The sequence below is a fragment of the Rattus norvegicus genome, chromosome X (genome assembly GCF_036323735.1).
Source record: "Rattus norvegicus strain BN/NHsdMcwi chromosome X, GRCr8, whole genome shotgun sequence".
Classification (NCBI taxonomy): Eukaryota; Metazoa; Chordata; class Mammalia; order Rodentia; family Muridae; genus Rattus; species Rattus norvegicus.
In genome coordinates this window covers 151,927,462-151,947,115 of record NC_086039.1, presented here as the reverse complement: position 1 = coordinate 151,947,115, position 19,654 = coordinate 151,927,462, and the positions used below count along the sequence as shown (strand labels likewise).

The following is a 19,654-nucleotide window of genomic DNA, read 5'->3' as shown; positions in this document are numbered from 1 at the left end:
TATTCATTTAGCAGAATAATAGTATTAGATTTTTTCCCCAGGCCTGTGACCGATCTGTTCTGTTCTCGGGTTCTTGGCCTTAGTGGTTAGCCCATCTTATTTATCTTAATTTCTGTGATATTGGACAACTAAGAGGTTGAGTATTTTGACTCATAAGTAGTGGCTCTTTGATTGCAATTGCAAAGTTCTCAACATTTCTGTACCACATACATACTGACCAGGAAGGGGGATCTTTGGTATAAGTAGCCTTCCACATTGCTAATGCTTCTGAGTTTATTTGACCATTGCCCTTATTTCTTGTTGATGCTCTGCTACTGTATTTATTTCCTTCAACAAAATTGCTCCACTGAATAGATGGTTGTGACATGTGCTATTTCTGAAGGTACGGAACTTTTATTCAGAGTGACATTAACATAGATTTGATGAAACACATTTAATTTCCTCCTACTAAGGAACTCATTTAGTGTGAATAAGTACTTCTCACATCATCGAGAATGTAGACTTGGGGAAGAAATGTAAATAATGAAGAAGAGTTAGAAATATCATTTTTAATTTACCAAGTACTGATTACTAGTATCTCCATGATCACTTTTGGAAAAAAAATCTCTCAGGATGTACGAATGTAGCTCAGTGATAGAGTAACTACCTACCTCGTATGAGGCCTTGGATTCTACCCTCAGCTCCAAAATAAATAAATAAATAAATAAATAAATAAATAAATAAATAAATAAATAAATAAATTGTGATGGTTAAGAAAACTTTGTAACAGGCACCCCTTTAGTAGCTGTTGATCTTTGCCATAAAATTCCCATGGGCTCCTAGAGGCGTGCATCCTCCCCGGAATGATGTTGCTGCTATGAGATAAAAAAGAAAGAATGGTGTGCCTGCTCAGAGATAATTGACTGCTTGTTCTGGATTTTGTAAACTGCTTATCGCCGTGGGAAAGGGAACGAAGCAGTTTTCTGTATCCCAGTGTAATGGGAGTGAGAGATAGTGTTGGGGAGTAAAAACAACCTTCCCACTCAGTTGCAGAGTCCACAGGAGAGAGTTAACTGTAATACCTACCCCTTCCCCTATCCCTCTCCATTGTGATATGATCCCACTTTGGTTCTAAGGCTGTTGTCTTCTGCTAGGAGTAAGAACAAATTCATTTAATTTTAATCTAAATTTGGGTTGAGACTTTAGCTCTTTCCAAGTGGATTTGAACTCCATAACAAGGTAAACAAACAACAAGGAAAAGCAAACCAAACCAAACCAAACCAATTAAAGAAAAGAAAAACCAAACACAAAATCCAAATCACTCATCATTTAAAATGAACCAGCAAACCAGGTGTCTGGCATTTTAACACTTCATTTATTTCCTCAGAGTTGGCTACCCAGCCTCATGCAAGAGTTAAAGTGACAGGAACTACTTTTGTTTGTATCCTAGAGTTTCTCATTCTACTTTAAGGTGACTTATATTCCTAGATAATAGCTCACTGTAGCATGAGCACATTATTTTAGGTCATGGTTCATACATCTGGGGTAATATGGCATAAACACTTCATTTCCATGTAGCATCATTTCGCAGACTGAAGATGTAGTTCCCCTTTACATATATCTTCCCATGTTGAGTTCTAGGTGTAGACAAACCTAGTTTTCTTCACTATTAGGTCCTGCTTATCTTGATATGAATATATGCTAATTTATCAGTGGCACATTTGAGGTAAATTGATACCCCATCTGTGGATTCCCAAATTACTCACAAAGCTGAGGATTACTGCTCTCTTTTCCTTTTAAAACAGGGCTATTCCAACACTTTTATTGACTGATGATCAACTAGAAGCATGTTATCATATTCTCAAGTATTAGGTGACATCTCTCTTCTATTCTCCCAGTTATGTGTAGGTGGACTTCATATTAAGCCAGTATTAGATCTCACCTTGATTACATTGGGGAATGCATTAACAGACGCTTCTGTAGAATCAAGTCATTTATCCTGTTCACTAGAATATGATTGATATGAACCTCGTAATATCAGAGAGTTTGGAGGTTATTTCAGTTGATGAAAACTATCTTGCCAAGGTTTTTCTTGCATTTGGGGATAAGTTCTATGAACTGAACAATAATACAGCAATATATGTCATAACCATGCTCTGCCCTCAACTTTATTTCATAGTCCCCTTAAAATCTTGTCTCAGATCCTTTACTCTCTATGGGAAATTAAATGATGGGAATTTCATCATGTTTGTCTTATGTGATTACTTGGTTTTTACAAATGTTGACCACATAATCATTATGCAATGTCAAAATTAAGTTAACTATATTTGTTTACTCAAACATTATTTCGTTTTTGCAAACTCCTTACAAATCCTTTCTTTTACTTTTTAAAATTATGCTGCAAATATGATATCTACAGTGAATGTACTGTGTTAACAGTGTATCAGAACTTCTGACTCCTATGTATATCTCATCGGTTAGCCTTTCCTTATCTTTCATTTCCTCCAGTCTCCTTACCCTTAGTCAAAATTATGCTATCCATAATGTATTCTTTGATGATACAAGAGTTTGATTTGATTACTAAGTAGATTATGCAATCTATGCACCATCAGAACCACAATGTACAGATCACAGAACAAATGAACAGGGAAATATCTTTCAGTAAGGAGAGGGTTGACTCGCATAAATATTAACTTATACTGCCTGATGGGTGATCACACTAAAACAGTGATCATATAGAAGAACTGTCTTTGACTAAACCAGTTGGCCATTTCAATGGTTATAAATAAAGCAAACGATTTTCACCAGTTTTACCTCACAATAATACTTTTTAGATATATGTGAAAAGTTCTAACTAGTAAGAACATGACTTATATGTCATTAGGGAAAGGGAAAGTTAAGTTTTATGGTGAGAGGTGGTTGACAATATTTGGTGTAAAGTGCAATCAGTTTGAAGGGTCTTTCAATGTCCTATGCAGTTAATTATGGTAGAACTCAGTGTCTGAATGCATCCCAGTATAATACGATGTTGGCTAAGCAAATAAAAACATGCAGGTTGATGTTATTTTCAACTACATTTTACTGAGGTGTTTCCAGTTTCCTCATGTTGTACCTTTTGTTTAAGTTTGGAGTTATGTTTTGAAATATATATTTATGACGAAGGCGCTAGATTGTGAACAACACCTTGATATTGTTTTTGTTTATTTTTCCATATAAATAAAATAGTTTCAAAATCACAGGTTGAGAATGTAAGGAAATATGTAGGGGATAAGACCAATATCTGACCTATAAAAACTATTCAGCAACACATCATTATGATAAATATATTTTAAATATGTTTGTTATTATTTATTTTCTAAGATTACTAGAAATTAAACCAAAATGGTCCTTCCATATTAAATACTACAGACATTTTGCTATTTGTTCATAGCATAATAAGAATTCCTTTGTGATTATATTTTGTAATTATTTGATAAGTTTTCTTTGTTAGTCTATGGGTATTTTTAAATTTTAATTCTTTCACCTTTATTTTCAACATTAAAAAATAACAGAATCTGTGAAGCAACAGATGAAAAATGTTATCACTTTTTGAATAATGCATTATGTTGAAAATTAAATGATTTAAAATATAATTGCTTCTGGAAATGACTTTATGAGTAGGAGGATTTAGTAGAGGAATGAAAATAATGTGCATGAACACAGCATAATTTGATTTCTTACCACAGCTATGTATGAGTTAGTTATTCCCCTCTTCTGCAGAACATGGTCAGATTATTATTAGTAAACAGCTAGCTCCTACATTTCAGTGACATATTTTTAAGCATGGTTAGTTCATATTTATGTTACTGGAATGAGAAATCAAATACAAATTACATGTGCTCTAAAATAGAAACACAATCTAATTTGCAAATGATAATTATTCTGATTTGCTTAAAGCGATCTTGTTGGTAGTAAAATTGTTCTCATTTGTAAAGTTGCAGTTCTGTCCTCAAAGCCTTACAGTGGCAATGTGTAAGACACAAAAGCCCTTGTAAATTAAGAACAGTTAGATAGATTTTCAGCACACCTGTTTATTCCAGGAGAGTAGGATCTTTGTTTTAATGAGATATAATATATAGTGACATAGCAATGCTGATTTGAAGAACTCCAAATGAGCAATATGGCATTCAGAATTGCCCCAAATCTCTTAGGCGTGGTACATTATTTTCCCTTCAACACTGAGAGTAGCTAATATTCTGTAGATGACTTGTTCCAAAGTCCTACTTTTGCAGACTGGACTCAGGCCTTTACTAGTGTTTGTATATGCTCCCCTCCAGGAGTGGCACTCTTAGGAGGTGTGGCCTTGTTGGAGTAGGTGTGTCACTGTGGGTATGGGCTTCCTGGAAGCTAGTCTTCTCCCAGTGGCCTTCAGACGAACCTGGAGAACTCTCAGCTCCTCCTGCACCATGCCTGCCTGAATGCTGCCACGCTCCTGCCTTGATGACAGTGGACTGAATCTCTGACCTGTAAGCCAACTCCAATTAAATATCGTCATTATAAGAATTTTCTTGGTCATGGTGTCTGTTCATAGCAGTAAAACCCTAAGACACCCTAAGACAGTACTTAGTGGTAGAACAGTCTGGACACATCGCTTAATTCCCTTTAGATTCCAGTGCTCAGTGTTCTTTGAAATACTGTATCCTCAATATGACTACTTCCTTGGACATGCGTCATTATCATTTAATTACTTTTTATTTTAGTCAAAGAGGTGATTGAGATGTATATCTGAATCATTGTCTACAAAACAAGAACAGTGACCAAATGACTCTATTTTGAATGTATAAAGAACACTGAAATTCCTGTGTTTGCAATGTCTCTCGGCTAAAAAGTTTCTGCATGTGTCTTTTGCCTCACATCTTTGATGAAAGCATTTCATTTATTTTAGTATGTTAAAACTATAAATCTAGTTCTACCCGATTTAATGGAGAAAGAAACAGAATGTAAAGTAATGTCTGAACTATAATTGTTGTTTGTCTGAAACACGTATTAGATAAGAAAAATGGTCTGACAAAAAGGGAGAAGTTGGGATGTTTATTTCTACATTTTTTTTTTTTTGCAGAAGATCCTTGAGGTTTGCCCACTACCTACTTTATATTTACTTAGACAAAGCATTCTAAAGTTTTACATTGCCAAAGAGTACATTATTTTCATCCGGTTCTGTAGCTATAACTCCTTCAGAAGCAGATGTGTCTTATCTGTGACTTCCTGTTTTTCTCAAGGATGCTGTTAATCTAGAAAGTACACTAAGAGTCTACCTCAGAAAAATAAAAGGCCACTTGGGCCTGCTTGCAGGGCTAAAAAGAAACTATGTAACAGAAAAGTGCCAGCTCTCCCTGTTTTCTTGTTTTAGAGAAAGAAAACCAAAGGATCCGGCCGGGAAAGCAATCTTCTGGCCTAGAAGCCCCCAGGAGAAAGTGCACACACAGGTAAGTGGCATGTAAGTAGTTAGTAGGTTATCTAGCTAGAAGATGGCAGAACTGGGGCTGGAATCTAGGGAGTTTACATTCCAAAGTGAATGGGTCTGTTTACTCACTGCCTGTACTGCAGGAGAATGAAGTAAATGATGGTCAGCATAAAAGCACGCCCCTTTGCTTTGTTTCCCTGGTGTGGAAAGGAATTGCCTTGCTCTGGGTGAGTGCCTGATAACCCAGAAAATGTCTGCTAGTGTTTTCTGTTTTCAATTGCAACTAGCACAGGCAGTGTCAAAAGGGTAGCTGGGTAACAAAAAAACATTTGGTATAGAGTGGCAATTGCTAGAACGGAAATAAACCACTTGTTAGGAGCAAATCTACAGAGAGCTTTCATTACAAAGAAACCACCCTTTTCAATGGTTCCTATTCCTCTTATGCTTTTCAAGCACTACTTAGCCTCATTGTTGGTACTAAAGCTTTTATGTTTCCAGGCACTTCAGAGACTCCCAGCATGGTTGATACCTATTCTCTTTCATTTCCTTTATTGGTTTCGATGCTCTTGATTTCTCTACTGTGTTTAGGGCAACTATACCCTGCATAAGCTTTAGGAGCTTTTCAGAAAGAGCCCATACTTGCTTTTGCTGCACTGAGCTCTCAGTACCCAGTTAGAATGACTGCAGACAGGAGGTTGATTATTAACCTGTACCATCTTGTAGATGGTTTCACACTACTACTCCTGGGTATTATCCCACCACAACTCCTTTGCAATATCTAACTTTGCATCAATGTTTCATGGAGTATCAGTACAGGCGTGTTGTTGGGGTTTTTGTGATTTAGGAAAATGAAATCATGCTAAATGTATTCAAATTATGACCAGTTGAGGAAGAAGACAGAAAGAAAGAACCTAGTCATGATGTTTTTATATAAAAGTGGCATTGTACAATTTTGTAAATAGTTTATTTCCTGTAAAAGTTGAAGTCTAGCTAAAATGAAATGAAATTCTGACACAAAACATTTTCCCATACAAATTTTCTAAATGTTTCTCTATTTTAAAAATTTTGGAGATGGTTGCTATATTTAAATGTCAGTTTGGGATTGTTTCCTGGGTTGTTAATAACTCATTGAATGTGAATCATAATCTGTTTTCTTTCTATTTTTATTGGCATTTGTGATTGCTTCTTAATCTCAGTGTTGTTTTTGGGCTTGCTGCAATACAGTTCTTATGAAAAATTCCAAAGAAATGAGTTCTTTTACGTTTTAGAATTCATTTTGTTTACAATAGTAGATACAAATACTGTGTATTTACATAGTGGTATTTATATAGTACTGTATATTTATATAGTGCATGTATGATGTCTCCTTTGATTATTACTGTGACATTTCACAGTAAGTATAACAGACATTATAATTCTAACTTATAGATAAGAAATTTGAAAATCTAAGAGATCACAGTATTCATAAAAGTTTTAGTTGCAGATCCAGTGAAACTTCATATCTATAAATTTTGAGAGACATTTTCTCACTATGAAGTCCAAGTTGAACTCATGCTCACAATACATGGACCATAGGCTCCTGAATGCTGGACTAAAGTTCTTATGAATCTTGAAATGGAATTGATACAGGTTGTAAGACATGGGATAAGAGTAAAATATAGTGTGGACCAGGGGCTTATGTATTAATTGGAAACTTACTGCTATTTGGGTTTCCTCTTTCCTCACCAGTTCCTACTATGGCTTCTGTGCCCACGTCAGTACTGAATTTCATAGTCTTTGAAATAGTGGGAGACTTGACATTAGATGCATTAGATGACATAGCCTGAGTTTTGGGAAATCCAGCAAGTGAAGAAAACCTCTAAGTGCCTTGCACAGCACTAACTCTGAGTAGCAGAGACTTTGTGGGCTGTCCTGGGGTGCACTTGGGATCGCCTCCTGCATCTCTGCTTCTCAAGTCATCCCCCCCAGGTGGTGAAATGTTATACAGCATTTTGTTTTTTCTCAGAGGACTATGATGCATTCTGATTGAATTTTATGTCAAAGATGAGCTTTTACCAGTTGGATATTCTCCCTCATTTTATTTTCCTCAATACTGATCACTATCTGATAATACATTGTTTTCTGCTATCTCTGCTCTCAGAATACCTGCTTCCTGAAACACAAAAAATTTAGTCCTTTTTTGTGTTCAGTCAAATACCAGAATCTTTAATCTATATATGAAAATAAAGAAATACATAAACAAATACATAAATCAGTGTTTTCCAAGAATAAGTGTATTTTAGAGTGGACTTTCTACAAGAAAAACATTTTACCACCTTCTATAACACCATTATATCTCATTAATTTAATTAGTTTAGTTTATATGCTTATAACCTTCACATTTCTTCCTTCTACTACAAACTCATTCTGGAACAAAGTATACAAGGGAGGGGGATGTTTGCCCGGAAACTGGGAAAGGGAATAACACTCGAAATGTATATAAGAAATACTCAAGTTAATAATAAAAAAAATAAAAAATAAAAAAAAAGAAATGAAAGATATAGGACACAACAAAAATCATCCTGTCATAAGACATTTTGGGGAATGCTAAATGGATGGAAGCAAGGGGACTGTGGCCAGGTGACTTGAGTATAAGAGTGAGGTAATATATGTCAAGATCTGTGACTATACTAAATATAAATCTATTTAAGAGAAAATGATTATAAGCAATTAGTGAAGAACAGTTTATTACTCGGAAAAGGACTGAGGTTTGAAACCACTGTCTGGCAACTACAGATACCAAACCTGTGACTTTCAGGACTTTCGTGTTCATGGATTAGAATCTGCCTTGGAGCATACAAGAAAAGCAAAATTCACCTACTTTAACAGAGAGTCAGTGCTTCTCACATCTTACCCCATGTTCATAGTGACCCCATTAGCAACAATGATTGCAAAATCTAATGCTGACCCAGTGTTTTCTGTGTGAAAATTTCTAGGTGAATGGTATCTTACTTATTCATTGGTTTGTCACCCATTAAGACTCTGTATATGAAGGGATATAAATTCTGCATTAAATTAGGTTTTTGCATATAATGATAAAAAATATCAAAACACCCTATTGCAGGTTACTCTCTGGCCGCAGTGGTCTCCCTGTCCCCATGGCATTCCCAAGTGAACTTCTCAAGGTTCACTTGTCCCTGAACTGCTGTTTTTTCAGTCATTCAAACCCTGTGGCTAGCTACTGCCAAACCAGGCAGCACTTCCAAATTTCTGTGGCTAGCTGGGGGCATACTCTCACAAACCCACACTCCACTGCAGTTACCTTTCCCATGGAGCTCAGTTGAGTAGCTGCAAAATGGAAAACATCAGACAATCTTAGTGTAGAACCAACAGATAACACAATCTCTGGTCATGGAATCTATCACTATAATTTTATTAACTATTTATTGTTACAATCTTCTGGAGGCAGATTCTGGTAGATTCTGCCACTAGATCTAACAGTCTCTGGCCTACATTTTCCTGCTTTTGCTCCCCTCCATACAAAAGGAAATACCCTCTTCCTTCATTCCCTCTTCTTCTCTTGGAACTGGAAGATTTGCCTCCTCCTCCCCCAGTAATTGACTTCATGTCATCATTATTATTCAATTAATTAGGGGAGAATTCTGCTACATGAGGTAACAGAGGAAAACTGGCTCATTGACATAATAAGCATTATATTACCCTTTAAACTAGTTAGATTCAGTGTGTTTAATTCTTTAAAGGATGTGCTTATGACTTCAATGTACTCATTGAGTACTTCAAGTACTTCTGTAATGTTCAACAAAATGTAGTGGTTACCAAGACTCCATAGTACTGAAAGTAGGTGTATCTGGAGGAATACCAAATGACATTTAGGAACCTTCTAGACTATAAGACGTTTCCTTCTTAAATCTTTGTTGGAAACCTTGCGCTTTGTAACACATTATTTTACAAATCAGGAACAGAGAAGGCATAGAAAAAACTAGTGCTACAAAAGTGGTTGGGGCACGAATTTACTTTTTCCTTTCAGATTTTCAGATTGTCATTCATACAATGAATTTGTTTTAATCATTAGTAAGGTCTAGGTACTTTCTTATGTTCTGGCATAAACAGTAAGCCATAATGACAAGGTTCAATCTTTTGTGGAATTTAAGCTTTAATAAGCAGAAGTAGGAGTATACTTACTTCAGTATTTCTTATACTGTATAAGAAATTATTATTTTTTGGCCAAAACTATTTCAGATGAGCCCTGAAGAATGAGAAAAGGAGTAAGTTGTTACTTTCCCAAGATAGGATTGTTTGACATTGCAGTATGACATTTATGGTGGTGCTATCCCATTATACACCAATACACATACATAAATCTAAGTTCTCATTAGTTGGTATTTTTTCAGAAAGTTATGAATGTAGATTTTTTCCATGCTCAGGCACCGTCTTTGTCTGCACCATTGTCTGCTGCATGCATGCACCAAACCTGCTGCATGATGGGTTTTGCCCCATTGTCATTGCGTGTATCCTGTTTAAAGCTCTGATTTCCTTTACCAAGTTTGCTCCCTAGTACACTATCAGTGATATTCTAAGACTCATTCTCATTTCTCTTACTTCCACAATCAGAACTGATCAGATCCTTTTATGATCTTTTGCTATTTGGTAGCTATGACTATTTTGATATTTCTCATATTTGAGGATATAACTAAGCAGACAAGATCGGTATCGTATTCACAGACTGCATCAACTGGTTTGTCATCAATGCTAGTAATCAGTGTTTATGACTGACTCCTAAGAAAATCACTTAATTTATTGGTATGATTGTCTTTGCATATGAACATATTTATACCACAGTGGAGAGAGCAGTAATAGCTCTAGAAAGTAGTTAACCCTAACTCATTAAGAGCTAAGGTACTTTATGAGACAGAATATGAATAAAGTTGTCCCATGCTAACACACAAACAAACAAGCCTGGTAGATTATTTTATTGAGAATTCTTTCTCCTGTTCCAGTGACTGTACTAGATTATGTGTGATCTGGGACTGAACATAAAAACATCACTCTGTTTCCCACATTTGTAAACTTTATCTTCCCGTTAGCTTTTCTCAAGCTTTTGGTTATTTTTGTTTTCCAGGTTGCTGAAAACCATGTTTCAGCATCAAGTTTTGCAGAGCCAAATTTTAATTTTAGACTTGAATGCTTAATGTCTAATACTTTTTGCATTGAAGTGCATACATTCCTTCCAACATCCTTGTGATTAATTGAGTCATTAAAGCAACTGTTGCCTTATTAGTGATCCAAGAATGTGGAATGGAATTCTAGAAGTGAAAACTAACCACATTTATTTTCCTTTCACAGTATGTGTGCTTGTGTGTTTTCAAAGGAGATAATGCTGCAATGAAAATGCAAACTGTATACGACTATAATATATTATAATTCATAATAATATGGACAACTCAGAAGGAGAAAGCATAATAGAAACACAAATATAATGTCTATCTGGCCTCTGCTTCTGCAAAGAAACTTGGCAGTAGAGGCATACTTTAAAGGAGAATTTCAGTTGATAAATTCAATGACATTTAATACTAGCTACCGTAACAGGATTATAAAATGTAAAACTCAAAAGGCAATGATGCTAATATCGTGTGTGCTGAGTCACCACTTTCATCCCTGTTTGTAACTAAATCCAACAGCGTGTTCTTTCCTTATATTCTTCCTACAATACCCAGAGACACAGTTGCTTCCCTTTCTCCACACTTCCCATAGAGCTTGAGTTTTAATGATGTGTTTAGATAATGGCACTGGAGAGGCATGACTTTGAGAGGTATGCTCACAAAGCACTCCTCTGGTTTATACACTGAGTCTATGTGACATCATAACCAAATTAATCCTGAGACATTTCAGAATGGAGTCTGTTATTGAATCTAAACACTTATAGTGTTTTACTCTGCTGCTGGTTATTTAACCTAAGGATTTTGTAGTTATTGCAACAGCACATGGGTATCTGAAGCCAGCAGACATAGAGAGCTTGAACTCCAAGTGGAATTCAACCAATGCAGTGCACTTTCACAAAGAGAGGTACATGATAGTATAGTGTTCAGTCACAAATAGGACATCAGTAGCACACATCACTACCAAGGATCAGGGATCATCACAAAAGAGGGGGCAGAAAGAGTGTAAAAGCCAGAGTTTGCAAAGGATGAGAATGAAATAGTGTTTTGTGGACATGACAGGCCTGTTCCACTCATGAACTCACAGAAGCTGTAGCTGCCTGCGCAGGACTCGTGCAAGAGCAAGGCAGCCAAAGTGGGAGCATGAAAGTGAAAGAGGCTACCGCAATTCACATGTACTTATTTGTATGAATAAGTCTTAGTACATGAAACCAGAGCAAAGTTTGGAAAGAAATGAACTGAACATGAGAATTGATCATGGTAACAAAAGTCTCACCTTTATAACCAATAGTTAATATTTTGTTTCTATAAAATGAATTTGAATTAATGTTTTATCTTGTGCTGTATCAATGTTATATATAATAATAATCCTGGAAAAATTCAATAATATGAACTTGACTATATTTGTTGATTTAGACAAGACATTATTTATTTCTAGTGCTAATGCCTTTTCTGGCTACATGTATTATAGACATCCTTCACTAATCTGTGGTTTATATTTATTCCTTTAAAGTTATATAATTTTATATAGACATCTTATGACTTATCACATCATTTTGTATTATAACCAGTAAATTCTTTTTGTACTAAGATTAAAGTATTTTTCGTAACATATAAGAGGTTGATTTCTTTTTAAAAATACTATTCTGCTGTATCGTTAGGTTTTACGGCCACGAACAGATGCCATGACCAAGCCAACTCTTACTAGGACAACATTTAATTGGGGCTGGCTTGCATCTTCTGAGGTTCAGTTCAGCATCATCAATGCAGGGGTATGGCAGCGTCCAGGCAGACATGGTGCTAGAGAAAGATCTGAGAGGTCTACATCTTCATTTAAAGGCTGCTAGGAGAAGACTGGCTCCCATGTGATTAGGGGGAAGGTCTCACTGCCCAGCTCCACAGTGACACACTTCCTCTAACAAGGCCACACTCTCTCCAACAAGACCACATCTCCCTGGGCCAAGCATATTCTAACCACCATATCTACCCAGTATTTATTTTGCATGTACTATGAAGTTGATATCTAATTTCTTTTCTATTTTATTTACCCTCTGACTATATAATGCATTTATAAAAATGTGTTTCCATATCTTCATTTTGTTGTGGTTTTGTACCATTGTTTCTAAAACACCTCTAATACATTTAAGGCATTGGATTAAATGTTATGAAATTAAACTTGTGAAGCTTATACAAATCTACTAGAGTGAATAAATTAAAAAAACCCTATTGGATAGTTTTTCAGCACCTAAAAGATAACCTTTTATATATTATAATATTTTCTTAATAATTTTTCCTTGCAAATCACCATAACCTTAAAACTCTAGCCACACTGAGCTAGCTGAGGACTTTTTTCTATCTTGCTTCATAGTGTAATTTAAGATGGAAAAATCTCGTCATTTTGTGTTCAACACTCATCTAAGAATTAGTTCAGAACCCTGCTTCTCTCTTGGGGACATTTCAGATGGAAGTGTTCTGGGGAACCCCACGTTGAGAATAATGTTTCGGAAGAAAACATATCTATCTCATTAGAAGAGTTGCTTGGTTGATTGCTTATCTCCGCATTTAAAAGTCCAACATTAAACCAAGAACATGAGAACCCAGAGGCGAGAATGAACTGACAAGTCCTGCATTGAACCATTTGAAAATGTCTTTAAAATGTTATTTATTTATTTATTTACAGACCAACTGAGTTATTTTTTTTTACTTATTTAATGCACTAAGTTTAGCTAGTGTTACCCATAGATGTAGGGGTATAGTGTTGCCCACTGAGGAATGCACAAGAAGAGGCAACACCCCTAAAGAAAAGCGAGTCTACTTCCCTCAACAGTCATCAACTGTCTGTATCTCCTCAGTTAAGGGGATGCCTTCTTGAGTCCCTCCCTCATCCATGGTGGAGTGTTTAACTGCCTTGATCTTCTGCAGGTAAGAAGAACAATCAAGGAAATAGGGGTTTCTGTACCTGAATGTTTTGGTACATTGAGAAGCATATATTAGCCTGTGGCATACTTTTAATTATAAAAAAGAAGTTAAGCATGCTAGCCAAAATTTTATGACAGATTGTCCTTAAGTGTCAGCTGCATTTGATAAACACAGGCAGTAGAGTGACCTGATTAAGTGAGTGTAGATTTACAAGATTGCATAGAAGAAATCACTGTTGACAGTGAATATCCAACTTATATGAGAGCAAATCCCTGGATGTCCCCATCTTGAAAAGACTTACATGTGGACTAAAATGAAGTTTAGTGACACTAGACTGCTTCTTGTTTTCTTTCTGTCAGCATGCAGTGCAACTACCCTTTTGTTTTCTTAGTGGAATGGCTACCCTCTTCATAGACTCCCTGAAGCACATATACCTTGTAAAGGGTGTTCAGAGTTCTGCTTCCTGTTCCCTTTGAATTCTTTGCATCTTAGAGTAAAATTAATTCCCCCTTGCTTTCTTACAGTTTTTCTTCTACCATCGAACAGTTCATTATTTAGGTTCTCTCTCTCTCTCTCTCTCTCTCTCTCTCTCTCTCTCTCTCTCTCCTCTCTCTCTCTCTCTCTCAAATTAGAAGTCCTCATGATTCTTTTTCCTTATTTACACTTTTAAAACGATCTTGCCTATACACATAGCAGTTTAGACATAGATTCAATTGGTTCACAGGGGAGAACAGGAAAAGGGAAGCAAGGAAGAAAGTAGTTAAACAACTTTTATATATTGTCTAATGATAGGTATCAATTAAATAATCACGTCATCCAGACACTGGGCTAAGGATATTCACTGTATCATCTAATTAAGTCATTGCGAAAAACTCACTCCATGCTTTTTGGTACTAAGCCATTTCCCTTATTGGACTTCTATAGATACCCAATCTCTTTTTCCCCATTGGATGTTTTATTTATTAATTTTTTTAAATGTTATCCCCTTTCCCTGCTTTTCCTCCACAAAACACCTATTGTCCTTTCCCTGCTTCTATGAGGGTGCTCATACACCCACCTTCCCACACACTTTCAGCTCACTTCCCTGGCATTCCCCTACACTGGGCATCAAGCCTTCACAGGACCAAGGGCCTCTCCTCCCATTGATGCCAGACAAGGCCCATCCTCTGCTACATATGCAACTGGAGCCATGGGTCCCTCCATGTGTACTCTTTGGTTGATGGTTTAGTCTCTGTTAGCTCTGGGGGTCTGCTTGGCTGATATTGTTCCTTCTCAAGTTCAGTTAGAGATTTCCCCTCTGATGCCACATCAGCAATTTTGATCTATTGCATCAATGCTAAAATAAATATGCTGCAATTTTATTTAATCTAATGGATGGAATTATGTTCTTACATATCCTTCCTTCTAGAGCATCAATTCTTTGTTGTTTTTCAGCAAACTTGCTTACATTTGTTATTTCCGACTGCTCTCTGTCATAGTTAGGGTTTCATTGCTTGGAAAAGACAGACACCATGACCACAGAAACTCTTATAAAGGAAAACATTTAATTAAGGCTGGCTTACAGTTTCAGGAGTTTAGTCCATTATCACCATAGTGGGAAGCATGGCAGTGTGCAGGCAGCATCATGACTTGATATGAAGAAAGCAGGACACTGACTGTGTACCATACTGTGAACAGCTCAAAGTCCATTCCCACAGTCCATTCTTTCAATATGACCTAATCTACTCCAACAAGGCCATACTTCCTAATAGTACCACTACCTATTGGCCACCCATTCAAACATATGAGTCTGTGAGGGGCATACCTTCGTATTCTCCTTCCTTTATCATTTGAACCCACTCCAATCTGACTTCTACCTTAGTAGTTTGCTAAAGCTCCTATTTTTCATCCCTCATGATGTTAGAATTTCTAGTTTCAATGATCAAATATCAGCTCTCCTTTTCCTTGGCATACATGTAATCTCTGAGGAAACCACATCTTCTTCATTGTATTTCTCTATACTTCCTCACATGGTACTGCCATCTCTGTCTCATTTGCTGATTGCTTGGTGATTGCTCTTTTTCACAAACTGAAAAGTGTAACACCTGAGGGTTAAGCTCCACTGAATTCTAAGACTTCTTTCTGTATCCCTATTCACTAATCAAATTGGTATAGTGGGGCTTTTTCTTACTTTGTTTTTCTTTGTTTCTTTCTTTTCTTTTGTACTGTTTTGAGTTGCTTTACAAGAGTTCTAGGGGTTGCAAATATAAAGTTTTGGAAATGTTATTATTTTCTTCCTTCGGGTAAAAGGCACTGAACATTGCTCCTTATTTTCAAATGGCTCTATTCATGTTTGCCTGACATATTGTGTCTGTGAATTTGTGTACCACTAATCTGATGATTTTGTAAGGATATCAGGTATACTTGGATAAGAACAACCTTATCATATTTTTCTTTAGGGATCCTATAATAACCTGACTTGGAATGAGTTTAGTTTTTAAGGTATCAGAATTTAGGACTTTAACATAATAACTCTGGGATGGAGCCAATTCAACCTACAACTTGATTTTATTAAATAACATGACTTTGGGCGCCATGTCTATAATGAATTCCAGAAGTATGTTCTATGGTGCTTTCAGATATTTAATATTTAAGATCTTCATAGCAAACTACTCATCTTTGTACCCTAATATTCAGTTTGGTAATGGAAACTTCATACTGCTAGTTTCTTAAGCTAAAAATGTTGATCCTGTGTGCATTGTCTCTCACATATAAAATACAATCCATCAACAAACACTGTTCTACACTCAAAATTCATCTGGAAATCAACCACTTCCAAACCTGACTTGAATTACCTGCCTCTTGGACCAAAATTATTGATAATAATCTCATGTTTCTCCCCAATTAAGTAATTGCCCCTGTGACATATTCTATTCACCAAGCCGGGGTGATTTTTAGAAAACCATATGAACTTAGTGCCTTGGATCCTAATAAATATTTTATCACCTTGGATCCTAGTTACCCTTTTAAGGTTAATACCCATCATATTTCTACTTCCAACAATATGCTCTGTTACACTTCCTTCCCTTTACTCTTCCTTCTTCCTGCATTCACACCAGCCTTCTTTCTGGCTTTCAGACAGGCAGGATTTCTTGCCAAAATGTTTTACACTAGCTCTTGTTTCTGTCAGCAATATTTCTTTTCCCATTGATGGCATAGTTTAATAGTTTACTACCTTCAAATATTTGCTCAAATGTCACTTTCTTAAAGGCCTTTCTTGATCGCCTTGCTCAAAATGTCAGCTCCTTTTGCTTTACAGCAATGTTGTACCTCTATTCTGCTTTTCTCCTCAGCATTTTTCACATCTGATAAACTGTATGGTTCATTTTTTATTGTCAGTTTTTATCTGTAGAACCATCACATGTACCTCTGTTTAGAGGTTTATATATTCAGAGTCTGTGATTATTTTGAAGAAGTATTTGTTGGCCCTCAAAGTTTTTCCTTAGCAAATAGTCATTTCAGGCTGCCTTATCTGTGATCAAAGCAGGAACATAAGAATAAGAACATCACCATTTTTGTCCTTGCCCTTGAGGAAATCACAGTGCAATCAGGGAGAAAGTTAGAACTCCCAGTTCTCCCAGGGGCGGCAAATGGCCCAATAAGTAGCAAACAGTCTTGATCTGAAAGGAGACAATCAGCAAGTGAAGCCCACATGTGCTTCACCCTGAGGCTCCTCTGACTTTGCAGTTTTCCTGTATTTATAAAAATAACCACCATGCATCTCTGCTTCTACTCTGACTTTATAAGCTTGCAAAATCATGACTATGATTATTTATGCAAATGACATTAATTTCAAAATTCATCACCATCTTTAGTGTTTGGCGAATGAAGATTTCACACTACTACATTTCCTGTTAAGAGTTAGGTCTGATTCCAATTTTGTGAAAACAGCTCCTATTTAAGGAACACGGCTGTGACATAAGTTTTAAAAATCAAAATATTTTTATTTCAAAATTAATAATTTCCCCCAATTTACCTCCTTTGTATGATTTGAAAAGCTATGATGCATACCCTCTGACAGGAGGCTCAAGCTTGTGCATGATGGAGTTGAAACAACAATAAATTGAGTCTTTGTTCAAGCAGCATTATGGATTTACACTATGACTTGAAATTAGGTTTTCTGATGTCTACATTTTCTTCTTTACTAATAAGGCTACACTCTTTGTTTGCTAAAGTTACTTGACAAACACAGAGTCTGTGACTCTTCCTTTTGCTTTTTCCTATGTAACTGTGTAACTGACCTTTTCCTAGACCCTTGGATAACAACAATACTGACTGATCTTCCTAAGAACCAAGTCTAAATTTCTGCTTTGTGAAAACTCAATACTTAATACACACGTAGAACTAAGTTTTGCTTTTGTTTTTCTTTGTTCTCCGTCTCCTACCACTTTATGACCTGTCAATGTGAACGTATTACTTTCATGATTATTTTAAACGAATATTTATCAGAAATGCAAATAAATGCCCATACATAATTTAGCAAATTAATTGATTCTTTCCTTCAAAAATAGGAAATAAATAGTTAAAAGTGAAAGTTGAGAATAAAAAAGATTTTAATTTTTATTCAGTGGACATTTATACTCTTCTCCAGGCTCAGTTCCAAGCCCTTTTAAGCATTAGCTCATTTAATCTTCATTTAACTCCTTGAGGATACAAAGACATTGAAGATTTAGAGAAGCTTGTCCAAGGTTACAGATTTCTAAACTGGCAAAGCTGATTCTTAGGCCCAAGGAATTTAGCTCCAGATCTATGCTCTCAGCTTCCACATAAACACACTGTACTAAAGAACCTGGATGTCTGTCTTCACCGAGATTTCTGACAGTCTGCATAGATATTACTGTCCATGCTACGGTCTGAGGCCCTGCAGACACTGTACCTCTTTTCCTTCACCTCCTTGTCACTAAACTTGCAGTTCAATTTTCATTCTAAGCCCCTGGTTGTTGTTGTTGTTGTTGTTGTTGTTGTTATTGTTATTGTTAATTACCCATATCTTCCCGTTTCTGTGTAATATTCATAATATTTTCTTTCTACCAACTAAATTTTCAGTCTACTTAAGAAACTTATAGGCTTGCAATCTTAACTCACTCCTTACATTCTTCCAATTTTAATTTCAGAGTCCAGCATGAGTGGTCAAGCATACCTTGATATCCAGGAATAAGGAAGCAGAGGTATGTATTTTTTTTTGTTGCTTATTTTATTGTATCCCTTAGTCATCATCATTAAAGGGCCATAATTAACTCTCATAGACATTATGAAAACTAATGATGTCCAGCTTGTAAGCCTCCTGTCCTCCTTACCCAAATCCTAGGCTTTTTCTATAACAAAATTGCATTTCTTTTAAACATTCTTCATCACTTGTCCATCCAGCATATCCTCAATGTACCTTTATTTATAATGACTAAGTCTTTCTAAGAAAGTAAAGCCAATACAAATTAACTTAGGAGTCAAATGCAAATCTATTCTTCAGGATCTTCTATAGAAAGCATCACGTTCAGATTTAGAAGAACTGTATGTGATTGAGGATTAGGATAACACTGATATCACATCTTATGATCGACAGAATAAGGATGGCAGACAAAATGATCTCTCAGGCCCTTGTCAGCTCTTGTGTTCTTTTGTTCATCAGATCCAGGAAAATCACGAAAGGAAAGTGAAAAACAGTTTAGCAATTGAGAACTAAAGCTATAATTTTGCTTTCTCTAGGTAGTGATTATATGAAAGTGGCACTTGTTCTGGAATAATTTATACTACAGTCACACTTAGAGATAGTTCAGTCCTATTAAAAGCTCTTAATGAAATTATTATTCAAATAATAAGATGTTATTAGATTTTTTAGTAGTAATGATATTCATTGTAACAGAAGATTAATCTGGCACTAAAATTTAAGCCCAGCTCCGAGTGTAAGGGTTATTTCAATGTGAGAAGAGCAGTTTGCTTATGAAGAACATGATGAGTAAACCCTGCTTTGGAGCAATGGAAAACATGCTTGTGTGGGGCTTTTCTGAACACTGAGAAAAACAATTTCACTTACTGATTTAATCAAAACTTCTAATAAGCGATGTCAACTCACCCAGTTAAATATAATGTGGACTTTAATAATCAGTTATTTATTGAAACA

The 19,654-nt window shown here is 36.0% G+C and overlaps 1 long non-coding RNA gene across 2 annotated transcripts in view; it reads left to right on the top strand.

Moving 5' to 3' along the window:
• The first annotated feature begins 4,350 nt into the window (after positions 1 to 4,350).
• The window catches only part of LOC103694526 (uncharacterized), a 110,267-nt gene continuing 94,963 nt past the window's right edge, over positions 4,351 to 19,654 (top strand). Inside the window, exons 1-3 of one of the 2 annotated variants that reach the window (XR_597815.4) lie at positions 4,351 to 4,484; positions 5,369 to 5,444; positions 18,651 to 18,704. This is a non-coding gene — a long non-coding RNA (uncharacterized LOC103694526). Of the gene's footprint in view, positions 4,485 to 5,368; positions 13,501 to 18,650; positions 18,705 to 19,654 lie in introns of both variants that reach the window. The other variant, XR_010061305.1, reaches the window with a different exon arrangement.